Source organism: Scyliorhinus canicula, chromosome 14 (assembly GCF_902713615.1).
Source record: "Scyliorhinus canicula chromosome 14, sScyCan1.1, whole genome shotgun sequence".
Classification (NCBI taxonomy): domain Eukaryota; kingdom Metazoa; phylum Chordata; class Chondrichthyes; order Carcharhiniformes; family Scyliorhinidae; genus Scyliorhinus; species Scyliorhinus canicula.
In genome coordinates this window covers 150,105,471-150,130,150 of record NC_052159.1, presented here as the reverse complement: position 1 = coordinate 150,130,150, position 24,680 = coordinate 150,105,471, and positions in this window count along the sequence as shown.

Sequence of the window (24,680 nt, the reverse complement as noted above, 5' to 3'; positions counted from 1 at the left end):
CCCCCAGGACGTTCCAGGGTGGCCGTGAAACAGGGGCAGACCCGACCCATCAGGCATACGACGCCCCCAGGACATTCCAGGGCGCCCACGAGTCAGGAACAGACCCGGAGCAACAGGCGAATGCCACCCCCATCTAGTGCGAATGCGGTGACGCCAGCAGGGCACACCCAGCGAAAAGGAGGGCAGCCACAGCAATAGGCCCCTGTCGCAGTTGACCCAGGACACTGATGCACGGGACACAAGCACCCAGGACACACCCACCCAGGACACACCCACCCAGGACACACCCACCCAGGACACAGATACCCAGGACACTGACGCCCAGGACACTGACGCCCAGGCCATTGACGTCCAGGACACTGACGCACAGGACCCCAACACACAGGCTACTGACGCCCAGGACACTGACATCCAGGACACTGACACACAGGACCCCAACACACAGGACCCCAACACACAGGCCACTGACGCCCAGGACACTGACGCCCAGGACACTGACGCCCAGGACACTGACACCCAGGACACTGACGCCCAGGACACTGACGCCCAGGACACTGACACACAGGACCCCAACACACAGGACCCCAACACACAGGCCACTGACACCCAGGACACTGACACCCAGGACACTGACGTCCAGGACACTGACGTCCAGGACACTGACACACAGGACACTGACGCCCAGGACACTGACACCCAGGACACCGACGCCCAGGACACCGACGCCCAGGACACTGACGCCCAGGACACTGACGCCCAGGACACTGACACCCAGGACACTGACACCCAGGACACTGACGCCCAGGACACTGACGCACAGGACACTGACGCCCAGGACACTGACACCCAGGACACTGACGCCCAGGACACTGACGCCCAGGACACTGACGCCCAGGACACTGACACACAGGACCCCAACACACAAGACACTGACACACAGGACCCCAACACACAGGATACTGACACCCAGGACACTGACACCCAGGACACTGACGCCCAGGACACTGACACCCAGGACACTGACGCCCAGGACACTGACGCCCAGGCCATTGACGTCCAGGACACTGACGCCCAGGACACTGACATCCAGGACACTGACACCCAGGACACTGACACCCAGGACACTGACACCCAGGACACTGACGCACAGGACCCCAACACACAGGCCACTGACGCCCAGGACACTGACACCCAGGACACTGACACCCAGGACACTGACGTCCAGGACACTGACGCCCAGGACACTGACGCCCAGGACACTGACACCCAGGACACTGACACCCAGGACACTGACGTCCAGGACACTGACGCCCAGGACACTGACAACCAGGACACTGACACCCAGGACACTGACGCCCAGGACACTGACACCCAGGACACTGACGCCCAGGACACTGACACACATGATACTGACACACAGGACACTGACGTCCAGGACACTGACGCACAGGACACTGACGCCCAGGACACTGACACACAGGACACTGACACCCGGGACACTGACGCCCAGGACACTGACGCACAGGACACTGACGCCCAGGACACTGACGCCCAGGACACTGACGCCCAGGACACTGACGCACAGGACACTGACGCCCAGGACACTGACGCACAGGACACTGACGCCCAGGACACTGACGCCCAGGACACTGACGCCCAGGACACTGATGCCCAGGACACTGACGCCCAGGACACTGACGCCCAGGACACTGACGCCCAGGCCACTGACACCCAGGACACTGACGCCCAGGACACTGACGCCCAGGACACTGACGCCCAGGACACCGACGCCCAGGACACTGACACCCAGGACACTGACACACAGGACACTGACACCCAGGACACTGACGCACAGGACACCGACGCCCAGGACACTGACACCCAGGACACTGACGCCCAGGACACTGACACCCAGGACACTGACGCCCAGGACACTGACGCCCAGGCGATTGACGTCCAGGACCCCAACACACAGGATACTGACACCCAGGACACTGACACCCAGGACACTGACGCCCAGGACACTGACGCCCAGGACACTGACGCCCAGGACACTGACGCCCAGGACCCCAACACACAGGCTACTGACGCCCAGGACACTGACATCCAGGACACTGACACACAGGACCCCAACACACAGGACCCCAACACACAGGCCACTGACGCCCAGGACACTGACACCCAGGACACTGACACCCAGGACACTGACGCCCAGGACACTGACGCCCAGGACACTGACGTCCAGGACACTGACACCCAGGACACTGACACCCAGGACACTGACGCCCAGGACACTGACACCCAGGACACTGACACCCAGGACACTGACGTCCAGGACACTGACGCCCAGGACACTGACGCCCAGGACACTGACGCCCAGGACACTGACACCCAGGACACTGACACCCAGGACACTGACGCCCAGGACACTGACACCCAGGACACTGACGCCCAGGACACTGACGCCCAGGACACTGACACACATGATACTGACACACAGGACACTGACACCCAGGACACTGACGCCCAGGACACTGACGCCCAGGACACTGACACACATGATACTGACACACAGGACACTGACACACAGGACACTGACGTCCAGGACACTGACGCACAGGACACTGACGCCCAGGACACTGACACACAGGACACTGACGCCCAGGACACTGACACCCAGGACACTGACACCCAGGACACTGACGCCCAGGACACTGACACCCAGGACACTGACACCCAGGACACTGACGCCCAGGACACTGACGCCCAGGACACTGAAACCCAGGACACTGACGCCCAGGACACTGACACCCAGGACACTGACGCCCAGGACACTGACGTCCAGGACACTGACACACAGGACCCCAACACACAAGACACTGACACACAGGACCCCAACACACAGGATACTGACACCCAGGACACTGACACACAGGACACTGACGTCCAGGACACTGACACACAGGACACTGACACCCAGGACACTGATGCCCAGGACACTGAAACCCAGGACACTGACGCCCAGGACATTGACGTCCAGGACACTGACGGCCAGGACACTGACGCCCAGGACACTGAAACCCAGGACACTGACACACAGGACACTGACGGCCAGGACACTGACGGCCAGGACACTGACGCCCAGGACACTGAAACCCAGGACACTGACGCCCAGGACACTGACGGCCAGGACACTGACAGACAGGACACCGACGCCCAGGACACTGACGCCCAGGACACTGACACCCAGGACACTGACACACAGGACACCTACGTCCAGGACACTGACGGCCAGGACCCCAACACACAGGACACTGACACCCAGGACACTGACGCCCAGGACACTGACACCCAGGACACTGACACCCAGGACACTGACGCCCAGGACACTGACACCCAGGATACTGACACCCAGGATACTGACACCCAGGACACTGACACCCAGGATACTGACACCCAGGACACTGACGCCCAGGACACTGACGGCCAGGACCCCAACACACAGGACACTGACGCCCAGGACACTGACACCCAGGACCCCAACACACAGGACACTGACGCCCAGGACACTGACACCCAGGACACTGACGCCCAGGACACTGACGCCCAGGACACTGACGCCCAGGACACTGACACACAGGACATTGACACCCAGGGCACTGACACCCAGGACAATGGCGCCTAGGACACTGGCGCCCAGGACACTGACACACAGGACACTGACACACAGGACACTGACGCCCAGGACACCGACACACAGGACACTGACGCACACCAGACCCACACACAAGGGACGGGTGGACAGGAATCTCCACTCCAGGGTACCCGGTCTCTGGGTCGGATGAGGAACATGACACTAAGCCACTGCTATCTCCTACACCCTCCACCATAGCAGAGACATTCACCTCGGTTGGGCACTTTAGCGATGTGGCTTCTGGTACACTAACTGGCGCGCACAACACAGCCGTCCCGGTACAGCAGGTGGAGGTAGGAGCAGCCGGGCAGTGGAAGGCAGCCCGGTGCAGGCAACCATCTGCTGCCCAGACGAGTCCCGGGTTCCTGGAGTTGCCACACCCACCCATAGACCCGATGCAGTCACGGAATCAGGGACGACCGAAGGGGGTGACGGCCGGCTTGCGGCAGCTGCAGACGCAGGTGGAGTCCACCCGCGTGCAGGAGCTGGGAGTGGTGCCGGTTATGCGTGCCATCCAGGCTGAAACCATATGGGTGGCGTCCACGGTGGAGGCAATGGGTGCGACAGTGTCAGACATGGGTCGCAGTATGCAAGGCCTGGGGCTTTCCGTGCAGGCGGAGTCCGTGGCCCAGGATGTGGCTGCCCTCTCACAGGCAGCCATGAGCCAGAGCCAGCTGCAGATTGCAGCGGCACTCAACGCTGTTGCCCAGTCTCAGCAGGCCATCGCTGAGGGCATCGGTGCCATTGCCCAGGTGCTGGCCGACATCGCCCAGACACAGACAGGGATGGCTAACTCCCTGAGCTCCATGGCTGCAAATTTGAAGACCCTTGTTGATACCAGGGCGTGCCTCCAGGACTGACAGCGCCTGGTGTCGGAGGGAGGGGGGGGGGGGGGGCGGGGGGGCATCGGATGCTCGGTCCATTCGCATCCCCGACCCATGTAGAGGCCCGGGGGCCATCAGGCACCCCAAGGGAGGAGGAGGTGCTGCGGCCCGTTCGGATCCCCCTGTAGGGGAGATCCCGGAACACTGCGACACCTCGGACTCCCCCCCCTTCCGTCCCAGGTGCATCTGGTGGGCAACGGGCAGGAGAGGCTGGCAGCTCGCCATCCCAGTCGCCCGAGCCGCGGCCTGGCCCATCCAGGCCGGGCCACCCCAGGAAAAGGCCGCCAAAGGGGTCCCCAGTCACAGGGCAGGAATCACCGGAATCCACCTCCAATTCTGCTAGGAACCACCTAGACATAGTAAGGTCAGAAAACTAGACACTGAGTAAGTTGGCACGGGTGCAGGTAACAGATTAGTTATAGGGACTGGGGCACGTGTGTGAACTGTTTGTTATTAAAATTACTTTCACACCGCTGCTTCTGTGCTCTGTCCGATGCATGCGGGGCTGCGGTGTGAGGTGAGCGCCAGTGTGTGTGTGTGAGGGGTTACAGAACATCGGCCTCAGGTGAGTGTGCCCCGCAGGGTAACCCTCGCCACACCCCTGGGCCGACGAGGGGACCGTGCGCTGCAGTGTCATGACTGCATGCAGGGATGGTCCGGGTGGAGGGTGGTACTGTGGCCATGGGTCAGACATTGTCCAACGATGTAGAGCCCAAAGCTCATCGCAGAGCGGGTTGTCATCATTCTCCATGGCCTGCAATAGACACGCTTCCACCGGCAACCGTGTGAGCCCTGCCCGTTTTGCCGCAGGTGGATGTGCAATGCAGGGGTGGTGTGCATGCGGGTGGGGTGAAGGTGGTTGGTGTTGGGTGGGTGGGTGGGGTGAGGGTGGTAGGCTGGTGCCGTAGTGTGCAGTCTGTGCCCATACCCGGCGATTCCCATGCCCCCCAGTCCGTGAACCGGGTGGCTATCACCCTGTCCTGTGCCCGCTGGCCCAGCTGGTGATGGTGGGCAGCCTCCCGTTCATGTCCAGCCCGTCTGTCCTGAACATTGCCCCCATCCTCCTCATCTGGGGAGGACTGCGCCTCGTTCTACTGCTCCTCCCCTTCCCCCTCCTCTGCCTGCAGCACATCGCCCCTCTCCTGGGCGATGTTGTGCAGGATGCAGCAGACCTCAACAATGCGGCCGACCCTATCTGACGGGTACTGGAGGGCCCCTCCAGAGTGGTCGAGGCACCTGAAGTGCATCTTCAGCAGCCCGAAGCACCTCTCGATCACACCCTTGGTCGCTGCATGGGCATCGTTGTAGTGGTTCTCTGCCTCAGTCTGTGGCCTCCGTATAGGCGTCATCAGCCACAACCGCAACAGATAACCCTGGTCTCCCAGAAACCAGCCCTTCAGCCGGGTGGAGTGTCCAACGAACATGGCGGGGATGAAAGATTGTGCCAATACGAATGGGTCATGTGCACTGCCCGGGTACCAGGTGCAGCCGTGCAGGATCCTCATGCGGTGGTCACAGACCACCTGATGTTCATGGAGTAGGTCCCCTTCCTGCTCGTGAACACGGCCCTGTTATCAGCAGGTGGCCTCATGGCGATGTGCATCCCATCGATCGCCCCCTGGACAATGGGCATCCTGGCCACGGCAGCGAAACCCGCTGCCCGGGCATCCTGATGGGCGCGGTCCACAGGAAACTGAATATAGCGGTCCGCAATGGCAAACTTTGCGTCTGTCACTGCACAGATGCACCGGTGCACCAACGCCTGCGTGATGCCGGACAGGCGCCTGGAATGACCCTGTGGCATAAAAGTCCAGGGCCACCATAACCTTGACGGCCACGGGGGGAGGGTGTTCTCCCCCAGTGCCACGCAGTGCCAGGTGTACCATGAGATGGCAGTTATGGGCGATGGTTTCCCGGCTCATCCAGAGTATCCTTCTGCATGCCCAGGCCATGAGTTCCTGGTACGGCGAGTGGGGCCGGTACACACGGGGCCTCATCAGGCGTCTCTGTCACCATGGCACCACCTCCTCCTCCACCTCGTCCTGCCGGGTGCAGGTGGCCCTCCAGCCTGGGCGGCTGCCACCTGCCTCCCTGCGGCATGCTCCTCTGTGGCAACCTCTGCCGCCTCCCTGGCACGCTCCTGCTCCAGCTCCCCCAGGGCAACCTGTAGAAATGCGGCTCCCTCCACAGTGGCCAACATCGCTGGGTGATGCCCAAAAATAACGGACTGCAGGGGATGTGGGGGGATAGATGTCATGTCATCATTGCCCAGAACCACCCCCCCCCCCCCACCCCCCCTCCTCCCAGTACAAAAAATGCACTGGATATCCCAGACGTGCTGGGAACCATCAGACTGAATGTAAAGATTAATTCGCTTGCAAAACAACTTGAAAATAAAACAGCAAACATATGTTTGGCTGAAATTGTATCTTGTGCAATACATACATCCAGTAAGCACATGGCGATCACCATGGAAAAGGATTTAGACTCCACTCCAGGAATGAACAGAGTACACATTCCCAACGGAAGGAACCCGACTCACACACAGTATTCAAAAAAGCAGATAATTGTTAACAAAGATACATATCTTTAGTTCATGGGATGTGGGCATTGCTGACAGGGCCAGCATTTATTGCCCATCCCTAATTGCCCTTAAACTGAGTGGTTTGCTAGGTCATTTCAGAGTGAATTTAAGAGTCAACCACATTCCTGTGGATCTGGAGTCACATGTCGGCCAGACTGGGTAAGGAAGGCAGATTTCCTTCCTTAAAGGACATTAGTGAACCAGATGGGTTGAAATGAAATGAAAATCGCTTATTGTCACGAGTAGGCTTCAATGAAGTTACTGTGAAAAGCCCCCTAGTCGCCACATTCCGGCGCCTGTTCAGGGAGGCTGGTACGGGAATTGAACCGTGCTCTTGGTCTGCTTTAAACGCCAGCAATTTAGCCCAGTGTGCCTAATCAACAATGGTTTCATGGTTGCCATTAGAACTAGTCCAGTAACAATACCACTATGCCACTGTCCCCCCGCGACCCCCACCCATGCAACTCATGTGTGGAGTGAAATCAGTGAATCAAGTGGAGATAGCCGAGTACCTGAACATAGAGTATTACTACCATTCAGCCAGGCGTGGCAGACAAAATGTGAATGAACTGTCAAGGCTTACGACCATCTGAATTTGTAAAGTCACAGGCTTGATGTGGAGGAGAATATAATATTTATTATTGTCACAAGTAGGCTTACGTTGACACTGTAATGAAGTTCCTGTGAAAATCTCCCAGTCGCCACACTCCGGTGCCTGTTCAGGTACACTGAGGGAGAATTCAGACTGGCCAATTCACCTAACAGCATGTCTTTCAGGACTTGAGGGAGGAAACCGGAGCACCCGGAGGAAACCCACGCAGACACGGAGAGAATGTGCAGACCCTGCATAGACAGTGACCCAAGACGCAAATTGAACCCGGGTTCCGGGTAACTGTGAAGCAACAGTGCTAACCACTGTGCTACCATGCCTACAACAAGTAAAGATTGTATTGCAATATTCATTTGGAAAGGAGGAAGTGGGATGTTGTGATACTGTGCCTGCATGCCATTGTAAGATACAGGTGCTTGGCAGAGCAAGGGTTAATGTGGGACTGGTGAATTGCGCCATCCAAGGTAAGATGCATAGTGTCACATTGTAATAGTCTCAGGGAGTGCACTCTTAAGCAACCTAACTGCATGGCAGCAGCATCAAGCAAGGCGGTAACCTGAGATATATAAATAGTTAAAGGTTATCAATAATCTGTCGCGCCTTGGTGTACCCCAGTGACTTCTCTGGGAGGCCGGATGTTCTTCCACCCTCTCCGCCAAGTTTGGAAACACTGGCCGGATTCTCGAAAGAAATTTCCAAGTTCATTTGTGGTGGGTTTTTCCGGGAGCTTCCCGCCGGCACTTCTGGTGGGTTCCAAACCGCTATTCAATGACACACCGGTGCTTGCCTGGCCTTCATTGCACCTCCCAGCTGCTGCTCTGCTCACCTCTCGGCTCTTGTTTGGATGGCTGGACCTCGAGCCTCGACCCTCAGTGACCGTATGTGCTCTTGGCTAGCTCCTGGCTAGCTCCTGGCTAGCTCCTGGCTAGCTCCTGGCTAGCTCCTGGCTAGCTCTTGGCTAGCTCCTGGCTAGCTCCTGGCTAGCTCCTGGCTAGCTCCTGGCTTGCTCCTGGCTAGCTGCCCGGCTGCTACTGCTGTCTATCTGGCCTGGTGGCCTCTGGTCTTTGTGGTTGTTTGCCCACCTGCCCTCCGCAGAGGTGACCTGGAGGTCGAGAGTCGCTCCTCTGGTCCCCTTGACAGCCATTGGCCAGCGCCTCCTACTTGCCTTGCTGAAGGTTTTATGGCAAGAGCCGACTTACATTTTGGGGGCACACAGAGTCACCTCTCAGTATCTCCCCCCACAATTGGCTGGGGTTCCGCACTGCGGTGCTGTGTGTTTCATTGTAAGTCCATCGCTGCTCCTAAGCCACAGCAGATCACACCATCCTCACAGGTCACTTAATCTTGGCGGTTTAAATAGGGGGCGGAATTCTCTGACCCTGGGCCGGGTCGGAGAATCGCCGGGGAGGGGGCACGATTCACGTGACACTGGTCCGGTGAATCGCCGCCATTGGCGCCAGCTCCGGCACGGTCAACCCTGGGGATTCTCCGTGCGGGATGGGCCGAGTGGCCGCCGAGATAGGCCGAGTCCCACCGGCGCCGTTCACATGTGGTCCTACCCGGCGGGACCTCGGCGTCCATCCTGTGGGGGGAGGCCTGGTGGGAGGGGATGGGGGGGCCCGACTCCTGGCCCGCGATCGGGGCCTACCGATTGGTGGGCCATCCTCTCCTGGTGGGGGTCTCTTTTACTCTGCGTCGGGCCCCTGTAGCTCTCCGCCATGTTGCGTCGGTTCACCGCGCGCATGCGCAAATACGCGCCGGCCGCAGCGCGGATGTGCAGACCTGCAGCACCCGTTTGAAGCCAGTATCAGCAACTGGAGCTACGTGTGTCGCTCCCGTGCCATGCTGGCCCCCTGTAGGGCGCAGGATTGCTGCTCCTGGGGGCCTATTGACACCGTCGTAAAACGCGACGGTGTTTACAATGGCGTCAACACTTAACCTCAGGATCAGGGAATTCCGCCCATGGTCTGTGGTGCTCGGAGTTCTCATGATGACACCCGGTCTATATCATCCTCTTTACTTTCGACAGTATGGTATCCCTCTGGGTCCAGTTACGAATGTGGCCAGCCGGCACTAGCAAGGTGTCTAAGAAATTCAAGGCCAATATGATCTCCTGGGGCACTAGCTTTCAGAGCAGAGATCCTTCCTCAGGTAAATCCACAGCTGTGCTCTGAAAGCTAGTGATTCGAAACAACCCTGTTGAACTTTAACCTGGTGTTGTAAGACTTCTTACTGTGCTCACCCCAGCCCAACGCCGGCATCTCCACATCCTGGGGCACTGTGGAAATGGTACACTTTTCAGTGGGGGAGTCGGCTAAACATATCTGCACTGCCAATCTGCGAATCTGGCCAGTGCTGGAAGGCCTCCAGCAGCTGGGCCCAGCACTACGCCACAGCCGAGACCATTGGTTGTATTGGTTTGTCCTCCCGCAAAGGCCCGATCATGACTTACAGTCGGTGACTCTATCAAATTGCTGTCCATACACATATTGGTGGAATTTCTTCACACCAAATATGACTACTGAACCCTCTTCCCGATTTGAGCATAGTTCTGCTTAGCTTCTGAAAAGGTCCTTGAAGCAAAGGCGTTGGGCAACTCGCAACCTATCTCCCACATTGTGGGATAGTACTGCCCCTATTCCGTAGGAGGATACATCACATGTGAGCACAATCGGTTTCCCAGGCCAACGTGAACCAACAGGTTCAAGGTTTGAAAAGCCTGCATCACTAAGCGAAAAGCTTCTGACTGAGGCTCGCTCCATCGTCACCGTTGATGTTTCCTTAGCAGCTGGTGTAATAGTGCCAATGATATGGCTGAATTCAAAATGAATCTTCCATAATGATTTACCAGACCAAGGGAGGACCTTTGTCTCGATGGGATGCAACCCTATTGCATCGGCCTGAAAACGTAAATATGTCACTTCTGATGCCTGGAATGTGCATGTTTCATGTTTGAGATGGAACTCGGCACCTTGAAACCTTCTTAACACCTCCGGTCTAGAAATTTGTTCTTCAGAGGTGGTGCCGGTGACTTAACAAGTCATCAAGGAGACCATCATCTTGAGAACTCTCTTTGACTCCACAGTCCAAGCTGGTCAGGTTCCTGCTCCCAGCATCCTGCACAAACTCCCTATTGGCCGGGGTTCACGCGCTCCCGTGTTATCGGCCCTGAGAAGTCACGTGGTCCATCAGGCCCGCCCCCTTAAAAGGCCATACTACCACACAAACCTCAAGATCTTATAATTGAGATATTTGAAGAACCCGTATTTCAGCACCAAGTTTTGACTCTTTTGTCAATAGAGAACCTGTCTAATTCAGTCTTAAATATCTTGAATGACCCATTCAGCTTCCACTGCTCTCTAGAGAAGCAACTTCCAAAGATTAATGGCCTTCTGAAAGAAGAAATTCCTCCTCATTTCCATTTTAAATGGGTGACCTTCATTTTGAAACTGTGTCCCTTAGTTCTCGATTCCCCTACGTGGGAAAATGTCTTTCAGTATCTCCGCTATCAATTCCCCTAGAATGTTATATGTTTCAGTAAGATCATGGGTTGAATTCTATGGTCCACTAACTGTGTGTCTCTTGGCAACATGCCATTCACGGAAGGCTGGACTCTACCTTCCTGCCACTTGTCAATGGGATTTTCCATTGAAGCCACCCATGCTTCCGGGAAACCCGCGGACGAGGGTGCGCTGCCAGTGGGAGAAGAGAATTCTAATGGCCGAAGAATTCCGACCCACGTCTCATTCTTCGAAACACCAAATGATTATTGGCTCAACCTTCTCAATCTTCTCTCATGAGATTGCAATTTCATCCCAGGACTCAACCCAGTGAACCACCTTCGAACTGTCAATGTTTCCTTGGAGAGGTTGCATTTTCAACACTACGAAGCTCCCTCGGTAAAGCGCCATAGAATGTGAGCGTCGATCTTTGTGCTCATGTCCTGGAGTGGGACCTGGATCTACAGCGTTCTGATTGAGAGGCAACAGTACTACCAACAAAACCTGAGCTGACACAACTTGCATTTAAAATTTCCCTTCACAAAACAAAACAGGCAAAACTTGTGACCATAAATATAACATAGTCACCACTAAATCCAATAGGGAATTCAAGAGAAACTTCTTTACCCAGAGAGTGGTGAGTATGTGGAAATAGTTGAGGTGATGACTAAAGATGCATTTAACTGGAAAGTGGATGAGCATATGAAGGAGGTAGGTATAGAGGAATATTCTGACAGGGAGGACTGGATAGAGTGGATGGAGAAGGCTTGTGGTGGAGCGTAAGTGCCAACATGGACCAGGTGGGTTGAAGGCCCTATTTCCCAGCTGTCAATACGATCTCAAACGTAACCTCTCCTGTATCAGTGAGCTGTCAATACTTCATCATTCAGTATAAATTGTAAGGTGCGTTCACATTGGAAACTAACATTTTATCTTAGCGATCTGGATTTGCTGTTCAGCAAACCTGAACAGAATGAGAGTCATCTTCCTCTTTTGGGGTGCAGTGCGAAATGAAAGACAATTAATGGTGGACATGGACCCACTACGCTTAACTACCTTTGAATTGGATTGTCAACCTATTGTCAAATATCAAACAGGTCACCCAACGGCTTTGGGTGAGAAATGGAATAAACCTCACTGATTCAGGAGAGGTTACTTTTGAGATAGGATATGAACTGATACTGTTCTGGTCGTACCATTGGGAAACAAATACCCAGTCTGTTTCAATCCTGGTTGGCATGGGACTGGAAACATGCCAACACAGTCATCCTTTCATATGAGGAGCTGCGGATTAGCTGGGAAATGAGAACTCAGCCATGAGCTTTAGTTTGGAGTGCGCAGTGACAATATTTATACATTTTTGGAAGAAAGAAATGGATTTTCTTCCAAGTACCAAAATTGATTGATAGATATTTATTGTCACATGTAACGAAGTACAGTGAAAAATATTTTTCTGCACCCAAGGGAACGTACGTAGTACATACATAGTAGACAAAAGAATAATCAACCGAGAACATTGACAAATGGTACATCAACAAATAGTGATTGGTTACAGTGCAGAACAAGGGCCAAAATAGCAATACCTGAGCAAGAGCAGCATAGTGAAAAGTGTTCTTACAGGGATCAGATCAATCCGAGGGAGAGTCGGTGAGGAGTCTGGTAGCTGTGGGGAAGAAGCTGTTCCTATGTCTGGTAGTGCGAGTCTTCAGACTTCTGTATCTCCTGCCTGATGGAAGGGTCTGGAAGAGGGCAAAGCCTGGATGTGAGGGGTCTCTGACAATGCTGTCTGCCTTCCTGAGGCAGCGGGAGGTGTAGATAGAATCAATGGGAGGGTGGCAAGCTTGGGTGATACATTGGGCTGAGTTCACCACACTCTGCAATTTCTTGCGATCTTAGGCCTAGCAGTTGCCATACGGCTGAATACGATGCTCTCTATGGCATATCTGTCGAAGTTTGTGAGAGTCGATGCAGACATGCCGAATTTCTAGCCAAAATATCACATGTAGGGAAGGTTGCAAAATAATAAATTGGCAAAACGGGTGAAATAGATGGTCATCGCATTGCAAACCTATCAACAAACTCTGGGTAGTCAGGAAGTTGGAGGATGGGGTAGAAATCAGAATATTGAATACATTTCTGCTGTCCCACTTATGAATTCTCGTTTACCAGTCTTTGGTCTCTATTATCTTCAGGGCAGTATCTATTACACCTTTTGCTTTTATATTTCACTCTTTGCTTGTCATGTCAGGGGATCGTGGAGGTTTAGATTAGGAACGGGCATGCCATTGCAACATTTACCCGCTTATAAAATTAAATGCAGGCACGGAAAGGGTACGTGCGGGTCATGCAGCTGGTACTTGAATTGTAGGAGCTGAGTTCAACCACATTGAGTTAAGATTGCACACGATAACAGAGCCACAAGGTGTGCACAGATGGAGAGACTGCAGCCCTGTAGCCTTGCCCTGTACTGATTACAATGGCAGAATGTTTGTCTTTCTCCAGCCGCACTTTGCTCTGGGATTTCTAACCTACTGAAAGTCCTGTCCCTCTTGGGAGCCTCAGCTACAAAGACACCTTCCCCGACAGAGTTCAATCTCCTCCCGACCAAACGAGCTGAGACGCAGAGTTGCAATTAATATTAAGCAGAAGCAGAGTGGTAATTACCAGGTACACTACTTCATTAGGTACAGCTGTTGTGGCATTAATATGTCCTCATAATGAGCAAATTCTGCATAATTGCTGACTCCATAACTTACCAGACAGAAAGAGGCTATTAAGGAAAATCACCACAGGAATTATGCAGCTCCATTTGAACCTTATTTTTAATATTTTGACTGATACAGAAGTGACAATTTAACAAAGGAAAATTTACAGCAATGACAGTAATTGGCACAGGTATGTCAAGAGGTAGTAAATTGTCACACTATCAGCCAAATAAAGTAACGACTATCAGACTTATTCAGATAATGTAGTGAAAATGTAAAATCTCTTCCTTTTGGAGATAAAGAGGCTGATCAGCACTGATTTAATTAGGAGCATTTGTTTTTAGAAGCAAGTTTCAAATAACTGCACGGTGAAGTCTCAGATAGAACTGCTTGCTGTTGACAAAAATAAGTTCATTTGGCAAATACTGCAAGTTATCCAAGGTTTTGATTAATTATTCAGGCTAAATAAAAATCAATTGATGGGCTCGTTAGCTCATCTTCTCCCAATGAATGTCGTTATTGTATTTCAGGAGGATTTGACTTTTCAATGTTAACAGGCTTAAAGGGACATATTCCTCATCCCCCCAAAAAGCACCTTCCAATCGATATTGTCTTTTAAGTAAATGGAAGTGCTCAAAACAGCGTAAACATCATCAGGTTGCTGGCTGCTGCCAAGAAAGTGGATTCTGTTCTGAGAAATGCTGCAGGATCTGCCTCTCGGAGACAGTCAGGAAGATAATGCTGTCCTCACCTTTTGAGCTCTTCTGTTCACTAGATTTAATAGAAACTATTTTTTTTGGCAAGGAGGGCACAGAAAGGTCATGGGTTCAATCTCCGCTCTGGGTTGCTACCGCTGATCACAGCTGTGGCCTAGCAACCGACCCTGGGGTTGCCAGGGCTGAGTAGTGCAGGGTGGGGGAAAGGGGAGGGGGCCCGTATGAAGAAGCCACCAGGCCAGGTTTTTATCACGCTTGCAACATCGTCGCCTCGTTGCACACGTGAAAAAGATGGTCACTCGTCTGAACTATTTAATAGCAGTCCGTGCCCCTGGAGTGACTCTGCATCAACACCGAATTGGGAGTGGGAGAAAAAAAAAAACGGATGTGATAAGTGGTCTAAAAATTGTGCGGGATACAAATGGCAGTTCTGTTAAATTATTCTCCCAGCTTGGAGCTAAATGCATGAGAACATCCCAGGTTAATGATGGGCTTTAACATGAAATGAAAATTGCTTATTGTCACAAGTAGGCTTCAAATGAAGTTACTGTGAAAAGCCCCTAGTCGCCACATTCCGGCGCCTGTTCGGGGAATCGAACCATGCTGCTGGCCTGTCTTGGCCTGCTTTCAAAGCCAGCGATTTAGCCCTGTGCTAAACAGCCCTGAGCTAAACAGATTGGACCTATTTCACAGCCTTTCTTTAGACTTCAAACCAGGAGCAAAGCTTTGCAAAATAATCCCTCTCGCATTTGCTGCAATATATTTACGAGCTGTCTGGTACGGCAATAACGTTCTCAAACGGGCACATCTGAAAACTCATTGAAGTAGTAACGTTCCTTCAAGAACAATTGATGATAATGTCCAACTTCAAGGGTTCATTTTCACTGTAATTGTTTTTCAGTTTTCTTTTGTATTCATGTTTCTTAATTAGTGGCACACAGATGTTCACGGCATCTGATGTATGTCAATGCAAACGAACAGTGAGAGAAATGCAAAGATTTTGGTATCCATCCCAAACTTTCATTGTAAATCCATCACGGTCACATCCAGGCAATATTAGCAGATTAGTATGGTGGAAATTTCAATGAGGCTCGTGGAAGACTGATTAGCTTGGTGCAATATTTGGGGAGGGTGGCATGGGTTCAAGTTGGCCTTTGCTACTTAAAGCCAGCCTGTACCTCTGAAAGAGAAGGTGCATTCTGGCTGGGTGATAGGGAAGTGGTTGCACAAGTGAGCTTGACATGGGAAAGATGTAGGAATGTCAAATAATCCTTGGACAGCATCTTCGCCACCAACAACCTCTACTATCTAGAAGGGCAATGGCAGCAGATGCACGGATCACCACCGCCTGGAAGTTCCCCTTCAGGACCAGGGGCGCAACATGTACCGGGAAATAGAAAAGGCATGTCAGAAAGGCAAGGTCACGGTGATCATGGGGGACTTCAATATGCAGGTGGATTGGGTAAATAACGTAGCTAGTGGATCCAAAGAAAAGGAATTCATGGAATGCTTACAAGATGGCTTTTTGGAACAGCTTGTCATGGAGCCCACAAGGGCGCAGGCTATTCTGGACCGAGTGCTATGTAATGAACCAGACTCTATAAAAGATCTTAAAGTAAGGGAGCACTTAGGAAGCAGCGATCATGATATGGTTGAGTTCAGTCTGCAGTTTGAAAGAGAGAAGGCAAAATCGGATGTAATGGTGTTACAGTTAAATAAAGGTAATTACAAGGACATGAGAGAGGAACTGGCGAAAATCGACTGGAAGCAGACCCTAGTGGGGAAGACAGTAGAGCAAAAATGGCAGGAGTTTGTATGCATAATTGAGGACACTGTACAGAGGTTCATCTCCAAGAAAAGAAAGATTATCCGGGGAGGGATTAGACAGCCATGGCTGACAAAGGAGGTCAGGAAATGTATCAAAGAAAAAGAGAGATCCTATAAAGTGGCCAAAAGCACTGGGAATTCAGAAGATTGGGAAGGCTACAAAAACAAACAGAGGTTAACAAAGAGACAAATAAGGAAGGAGAGGATCAAATATGAAGGCAGGCTAGCCAGTAATATAAGAAATGATAGTAAAAGTTTCTTTCAATACATAAGAAACAAACGACAGGCCAAAGTAGACATTGGGCCAATTCAAACTGATTCTGGAAGGCTAGTGATGGGAGACGAGGAAATGGCTGGAGAACTTAATAAGTACTTTGCGTCTGTCTTCACAGCGGAAGACATGAGTAATATCCCAAAAATTATAAAGGGTCAGGGGGCTGAGTTGAGTATGGTTGCCATTGCAAAAGAGATGGTGCTAAAAAAGCTAAAAGGTCTTAAAATTGACAAATCTCCTGGCCCCAATGGGCTACATCCTAGAGTTCTGAGGGAGGTGGCTGAAGAAATAGCGGAAGCGTTGGTTGAGATCTTTCAAAAATCACTGGAGTCAGGGAAAGTCCCGGACGATTGGAAGATCACTGTTGTAACCCCCTTGTTCAAGAAAGGATCAAGACAAAAGATGGAAAATTATAGGCCAATTAGCCTAACCTCGGTTGTTGGTAAAATTCTAGAATCGATCGTTAAGGATGAGATTTCTAAATTCTTGGAAGAGCAGGGTCGGATTAGAACAAGTCAACATGGATTTAGTAAGGGGAGGTCATGCCTGACGAACCTGTTAGAATTCTTTGAGGAGGTGACAAGTAGGTTAGACCAGGGAAACCCAGTGGATGTGGTCTATCTGGATTTCCAAAAGGCCTTTGATAAGGTGCCACACAGGAGGCTGCTGAGTAATGTGAGGGCCCATGGTGTTCGAGGTGAGCTACTGGCATGGGTTAAGTATTGGCTGTCTGACAGAATGCAGAGAGTTGGGATATAAGGTTCTTTTTCGGAATGGCAGCCGGTGACCAGCGGTGTCCCACAGGGTTCAGTGTTGGGGCCGCAGCTGTTCACCATATATATTAATGATCTGGATGAAGGGACTGGGGGCATTCTAGCGAAGTTTGCCGATGATACGAAGTTAGGTGGTCAGGCAGGTAGTGCTGAGGAAGTGGGGAGGCTGCAGAAGGATCTAGACAGTTTGGGAAAGTGGTGCAGGAAATGGCTGATGCAATTCAACGTGAGAAAATGTGAGGTCTTGCACTTTGGAAAAAAGAATCCAAGCATAGACTACTTTCTAAACGGTGAGAAAATTCATAATGCCAAAGTACAAAGTGATCTGGGAGTGCTAGTCGAGGATTCCCTAAAGGTAAACATGCAGGTTGAATCCGTGATTAAGAAAGCGAATGCAATGTTGTCATTTATCTCAAGAGGGTTGGAATATAAAAGCAGCGATGTGCTACTGAGCCTTTATAAGGCTCTGGTTAGGCCCCATTTGGAGTACTGTGTCCAGTTTTGGGCCCCACATCTCAGGAAGGACATACTGGCACTGGAGCGTGTCCAGCGGAGATTCACACGGATGATCCCTGGAATGGCGGGTCTAACATATGAGGAATGGCTGAGGATCCTGGGATTGTATTCATTGGAGTTTAGAAGGTTAAGGGGAGATCTAATAGAAACTTACAAGATAATACATGGCTTAGAAAGGGTGGACGCAAAGAAACTGTTTCCGTTAGGTGAGGAGACGAGGACCCGTGGGCACAGCCTTAGAATTAGAGGGGGTAAATTCAGAACAGAAATGCGGAGACATTTCTTCAGCCAGAGAGTGGTGGGCCTGTGGAATTCATTGCCGCGGAGTGCAGTGGAGGCCGGGACACTAAATGGCTTCAAGGCAGAGATAGATAAATTCTTGATGTCGCGAGGAATTAAGGGCTACGGGGAGAATGCTGGTATGGTGGAGTTGAAATGCCCATCAGCCATGATTGAATGGCGGAGTGGACTCGATGGGCCGAATGGCCTTACTTCCACTCCTATGTCTTATGGTCTTACGGTCTAAGCCGCACACCATCCTGACTTGGAAATACGTTCCTTCACTGTCGCTGGGCCATAATCCTGGAACTCCTTCCTGAACAGCACAGTGAGTGCAACCTGCACCACATGGGCTGCAGCGGTTCAAGAAGGCGGTTCACCACCACCTTCTCAAGGACAATTAGTGATGGGCAATAAATGCTGGCCTAGCCAACAAAGCCCACATCCCATGAATGAGTATGAGAGATATGGCAGAGAGAGAGAGAGAGAGGTTGCCTGATGTAGCGTTGGAGGCCTTATTTGGTACAGGGGGTGGGCAGGAGAGAAGCCCTCTCTCCACCGGGCCTTTGAGATAAATTCTCAGAAGGCAAGGAGAACATGAACTAGCTCCAGGGTCCCAGGTTCGATTCCCGGCTGGGTCACTGTCTGTGTGGAGTCTGCACGTCCTCCCCCTGTGTGCGTGGGTTTCCTCCGGGTGCTCCGGTTTCCTCCCACAGTCCAAAGATGTGCGGGTTAGGTGGATTGGCCATGCTAAATTGCCCGTAGTGTGCTAATAAATGTAAGGTTAAGGGGGGGGTTGTTGAGTTACGGGTATAGGGTGGATACGTGGGTTTGAGTAGGGTGATCATGGCTCGGCACAACATTGAGGGCCGAAGGGCCTGTTCTGTGCTGTACTGTTCTATGTTCTATGTTCTATGTAGCCTTTGTGGTCAATAACCGGAGTCCAGCTCCCAAGGACCAGGATACAGCACTGAGAAATGTTCAATGAACTAAAGCAAACATGATGTGGAGATGCCGGCATTGGACTGGGGTGAGCACCTGAGAAAGGAGCAGTGCTCCGAAAGCTAGTGTTTGAAACAAACATGTTGGACTTTAATCTGGTAAAGCAAACTGTTAACGTCAGTGAATTCATTTTCTCATGTCAAATTCCATCACCTGCACCGCTAGCCTCAGACACCGCTCAATCTCACGCTTCCATCTCTCACCTACCAGCAATCGATATCCTTTCGGGCCCATACCTAACATTCTTAATCTCACCTCACTCTCACGCATATAGCACTGCCGCAAGCACACCTTGCACACTCGTCCAACTCTAAACACTCAGAACGAGGTGCTGTGGAGTTGAAGACAACAGGAGCTAACTGGCGAGGCACACCAGCGCGTCTTCACCTCAGTAAACATAGAACATAGAACAGTACATAGAACAGTACAGCACAGAACAGGCCCTTCGGCCCTCGATGTTGTGCTGAGCAACGATCACCCTACTCAAACCCACGTATCCACCCTATACCCGTAACCCAACAACCCCCCCTTCACCTTACGTTTTAGGACACTACGGGCAATTTTACATGGCCAATCCACCTAACCCGCACATCTTTGGACTGTGGGAGGAAACCGGAGCACCCGGAGGAACCCACACACACACGGGGAGGACGTGCAGACTCCGCACAGACAGTGACCCAGCCGGGAATCGAACCTGGGACCCTGGAGCTGTGAAGCATTCATGCTAACCACCATGCTACCGTGCTGCCCTAAAGGAGGCATCCTCAACACCGTTTGATTTGGCCATGCCCGAAGCCCATGGCTAATACCAGGGCTGAGAAGATCTGAAGTGATGGTACCTAATCCTCCTCCACTCATCGTACTTCCCTCTCATTGCACAAACTCTCCCGCTTCCCAAGTTGGCATATTGTGTACGCATGTTCCACTTGTTTTAGTGCCTAAAATGGCATCTGTACTACCAGGAGAACAGGGCTACAGAGCCAAATCTTGAGGTCTATAATGCCACATAATGGCAGACTTGAGTGATATTGATTGATTTTTACCCCCCAGCTGATTTAATTTCTGTTTATTGATACAAAGAGGGTCTGATAGGTGAATCCAGTGCCAGGACCATGTGAGCAGCAGCAATAATCATTGGATTGCTGTTGAGCTCATGAATGCCCCTGACTCAATGCCACCCCCTATTTCTCACCAGATCTTCCGAGACTGGCTTTCCCAGAAATGTGGAGTGCGTTGTCCATTGGGAAGCTGTGTCGTGGTGGAGCAGTCAAGGGACGACAGGACACACCTCCACTTGTCGCTGCACCAGCTGCTGTGTAGTAAATTCAAATCTCCAATCTTTCAATGTTAGTGAATCGATGAGTGGACTGGTCAGGTCCAAGGGAATAATGAGTCTGACTGGTGGGGTGGGTGAAGGGAGTGAGTAGGGCGGTTGGGGGAGGGGTGACGGTAAGGAAGGAGGGGTAGTAGAGGGACGAGTGATTAGGTGGTTAGGGTGGCTAGGTGGTAAGGTGGGTTGGCTGGCTAGAGGGGTGAGATAGCTGGGCGGGTAGATGGTGTTTGTGCAAGTGCATAAATAGGTAGGGTGCATGGGGTGGATAAATGAATGAGTGGTTAGGTGGGTTGAGGCTAGTTGCGGTGTAGTCAGGTTGGGGGCTTGTTAAGTCTGGTTGTGGAGCGCATCAGGGCGGTAGTTGCGTCACCGGTGTTGGTCAGGTCCGAGAGGTAGTTGGGACAAGGAGGGGGTAGTTAGGTCGGGTTGAAGTGCAGTGTAGTCAGGCAGGGTTGGAGGTCATCTGGGGCGGGGGCCTACTTGGGATCAGTCTAAGTAATGGGGAGGGTGGTCAGTTGTGAAATTACCCAGGAGATAGACTAAGTTTTAATTTTGCCTAACCTGCGTATCATTTCTTAGCTAACAATCAAGGTCTGTTCTGACCTACCTCGCCCACCTCAACCACCCGACCCACTTACCCACTTACCCACCTCAACCACTTTGGTGATTGTGGTGATTGTCCCTTTCAGAGCAGAACAGCAGAGGAGAGTCACCTGGCTTGAGGGACCAATTGGGACGCAGAGTGGGTAATCACCCCAGGGGATGGAGTCCTCTCATAGACAGGACATGTCAGGACCAGTGCAGTCGATTGGCTCTCCAGGCAGCCGCTGATTGCCGACCGGTGTGCAGTTTCCCCTCATTACTAAATAACTTTGTGTTCCTGGCAAAGTATGTGAGCGTGCAATCATCACACCCAGCTCACCCACTTAGCTCACCCATCAGAACAGCCTCATAGAGGGTCCCAGGGAACAGGAGAATTTCCCATTGGAAGTTGAAACTTCCTGGGCAATTCCCACATGGGTCAGTGCATCAGGATTTTCACAAGGTCCTGATGTGCATCTTCAGCCATACGCCTGGCCTCTTACAATCCAGAGACTGGGAGATTTGGTGGTGTGGGGCCACATCAGAATTGCCTAGAAGCCTAATACCACCATTACTCAAACTGTTACATTGGTCTTGTGCATTCAAAAACAATATTGGACTTACTTTTATCGACAGATATTGAAGCTGTGTCCTATTGACCTCCATTGTCAATCTTTGGCTGCAGTTGAGATATTCTAGCCATGCCAAGGAAGGGAGATCAGGCATCAAGCTATTTTTGAGACCAAATTACATGCAGTTCTCTGACATAATCTTTTCTGCACCTTCTGTACCACACGCGATTAAGACTGAATGCCTAATCTATAGATATTGGTCAGAAAACATTTGCCTTGTTGTCAAATCCCTTCATAGCCTCTCCTCAACCGATCTCTCTAATTCCCTCGAGTCCTTAGACCCTCAGCGATATTTGCGCTGCTCCAGTATTTTCCTCTTGAGCATCCCTGGTGTTGAAAATCATGGAAACCAGGAAACACAAATGTTTTTTAAAATTTAGAGTTCCCAATTCATTTTTTTCCAATTAAGGGGCAATTTAGCGTGGCCAATCCACATATCCTGCACATCTTTTTGGGTTGTGGTTTAATGCTCCAATTATTGGAGACCTTGGGCAGGATCTCCGCAAATGCGGAGAATCGTAAAGGCTGCCGTGGGACAGGCCGTGACCCACGGCAGCTTTCACGCCCACTTCCGGTGCTGATTCTCCCCCCCCTGGGCGGGGCTAAGAGCGAGGCCCCGTGCGTCACGGCGGCGTGGCTGACGCGGCCAATGACATCAGCCGCGCATGAGCAGGTTGGACAACGCCAATCCGCGCATGCGCAGTTGCCGTCTTTTCCCTCAGCCGCCCCGCAAGACGTGGCGGCTTGATCTTGCGGTGCGGTGGAGGGAAAAGAGTGCGTCCATTACGGACGCACGGCCCGCGATCGGTGCCCACCGATCGCGGGCCTATGCCCCCCTTGGCACGGTCGTACAGCCGTGCCAATCGGGCCCCCAGATGCCCCAAATGGGCATCTGCCGCCCGTTTCACGACGGCAGCGAGCAGGTGTGTTTGCTGCCGTGTTGAAACGGGTGTGAAGGCCCGGCCGCTCGGCCCATTGGCCTCGGAGAATCACCGCTCGCCGTAAAAAACGGCGATTCGTGGCGTGGGTCGGGCGTGGGGGGGGGGGGGGGGGGGGGAGAATAGCGGGAGGGTGTGAAAAATGTCGGGAGGTCCTCCCGCTATTCTCCCACCCGGCGTGGGGGTCAGAGAATCGCCCTCGAGGTGTTTGTTCCCGTTACAGAGCGATTGGCCGAGAATGTCACATGACCTGGGTAACTAGTCAGGTACCAGGGTGGGGAACACCCAAGCAAGCGGGATTTTTGTATCAGTTTGATCCCGGAAACTGACTCACAGCCGTGAAGCTGCATGCCTCTGCGTTGTAATTCTTTGTGAATAAACGTTGCAGTTGTTAGTTCCCTCATTGGTGAATGGGAAAAATTACAACATCTGTGGCACGTTTGTTATTATTGCCAACGAGATTACCAGGGAATCAGGCTCGATAAAGCTTGATGGACCTTCTTGTGGGGGAGCTGCATTATTGTAATCGCATTACTTATTAAATCATTAGTGAACTCCCTTTACAGTACAAGAGAACTGCCCACAAAAAGCTTTAAGGTAATTTGTTCTGGCATCAGCCCGTCCCAGGGGAGGCTTTTTGCTGGACACACCTGACAGCTTCTTGCTGGTCATACGTAGCACTACAACTGTGATTCTGACTACTGGGATGAACAGATCTATTAACTCTTCCAAACAATCAATGCATTTTCACCATTAACAAGCTTAATTGGACCACATTCCATCATACAAAAAATATTAGGACGTCACCCCTGGTAAGGATAAATCAACCAATGTAAACAGACGTCTAAAAACATTATAATAAATCCTGCAGACTATTCTATGCAATGGTAGAAATATAATTTTAAATTAATTTGACCATTATTTACATGATACATATCATTACACTAATTGGGGAGATGGTTATGTACTCTAGAGTAGTAATCTAGAGACCCAGAGTAATGCTCTGGGACCTGGCTCCAAATCCCACCATGGCAGATGATGGGTGGAACGTTAATTCAGTAAAGAAATCTGGAATTAAAACTCTAATGAAGACCATAAATGACCATGAAACCATTGTTGATTGTTGTTAAATAAAAAACTCTGATTTACTTTAGGGAAGGAAATCCATTGGCCTACATGTGATTCCAGCTTCACAGCAATGTGGTTGAGTCTTAAAATGTCCTCTCAAATGGTTGAGTAAGCCATTCAGTTAAAGGCAGTTTGGGGATGGGCAATAAATGATGATCTAACCAGTGACGGCCACATCCCATGAATGAATTTAATAAATCTATACTTGGCAATAGTGCAGCGCAGACTAACCAGAATAATACCAGGATATAAAGGATTAGACTACAAGGGGAGTTTGTGTAAACTTGACTTGAATTCCCTTGAGCATAGAAGGTCGAGAGGGTGACAGTAAATAGATTGAAGAGAGGAGGTACAGAGAAATTGTTTCCTCTGATGGGGAATCCAGAATGAGGGACCCTGATATTGGAGCTAAGCCCTTTCATAGAATCATAGAATTTACAGTGCAGAAGGAGGTCATTCGACCCATCGAGTCTGCACCGGCCCTTGGAAAGAGCACCCCACTCAAGCACACACTTACTCCACCCTATCCCTTTAACCCAGTAACCCCAATTGATCTTTGTGGACATGAAGGGCAATTTATCATGGCCAATCCATTTAACCTGCACATCGTTGGACTGTGGAAGGAAACCGGAGCACCTGGAGGAAACCCACGCACACACGGGGTGGATGTGCAGACTCCGCACAGACAGTGACCCAAGCCGGG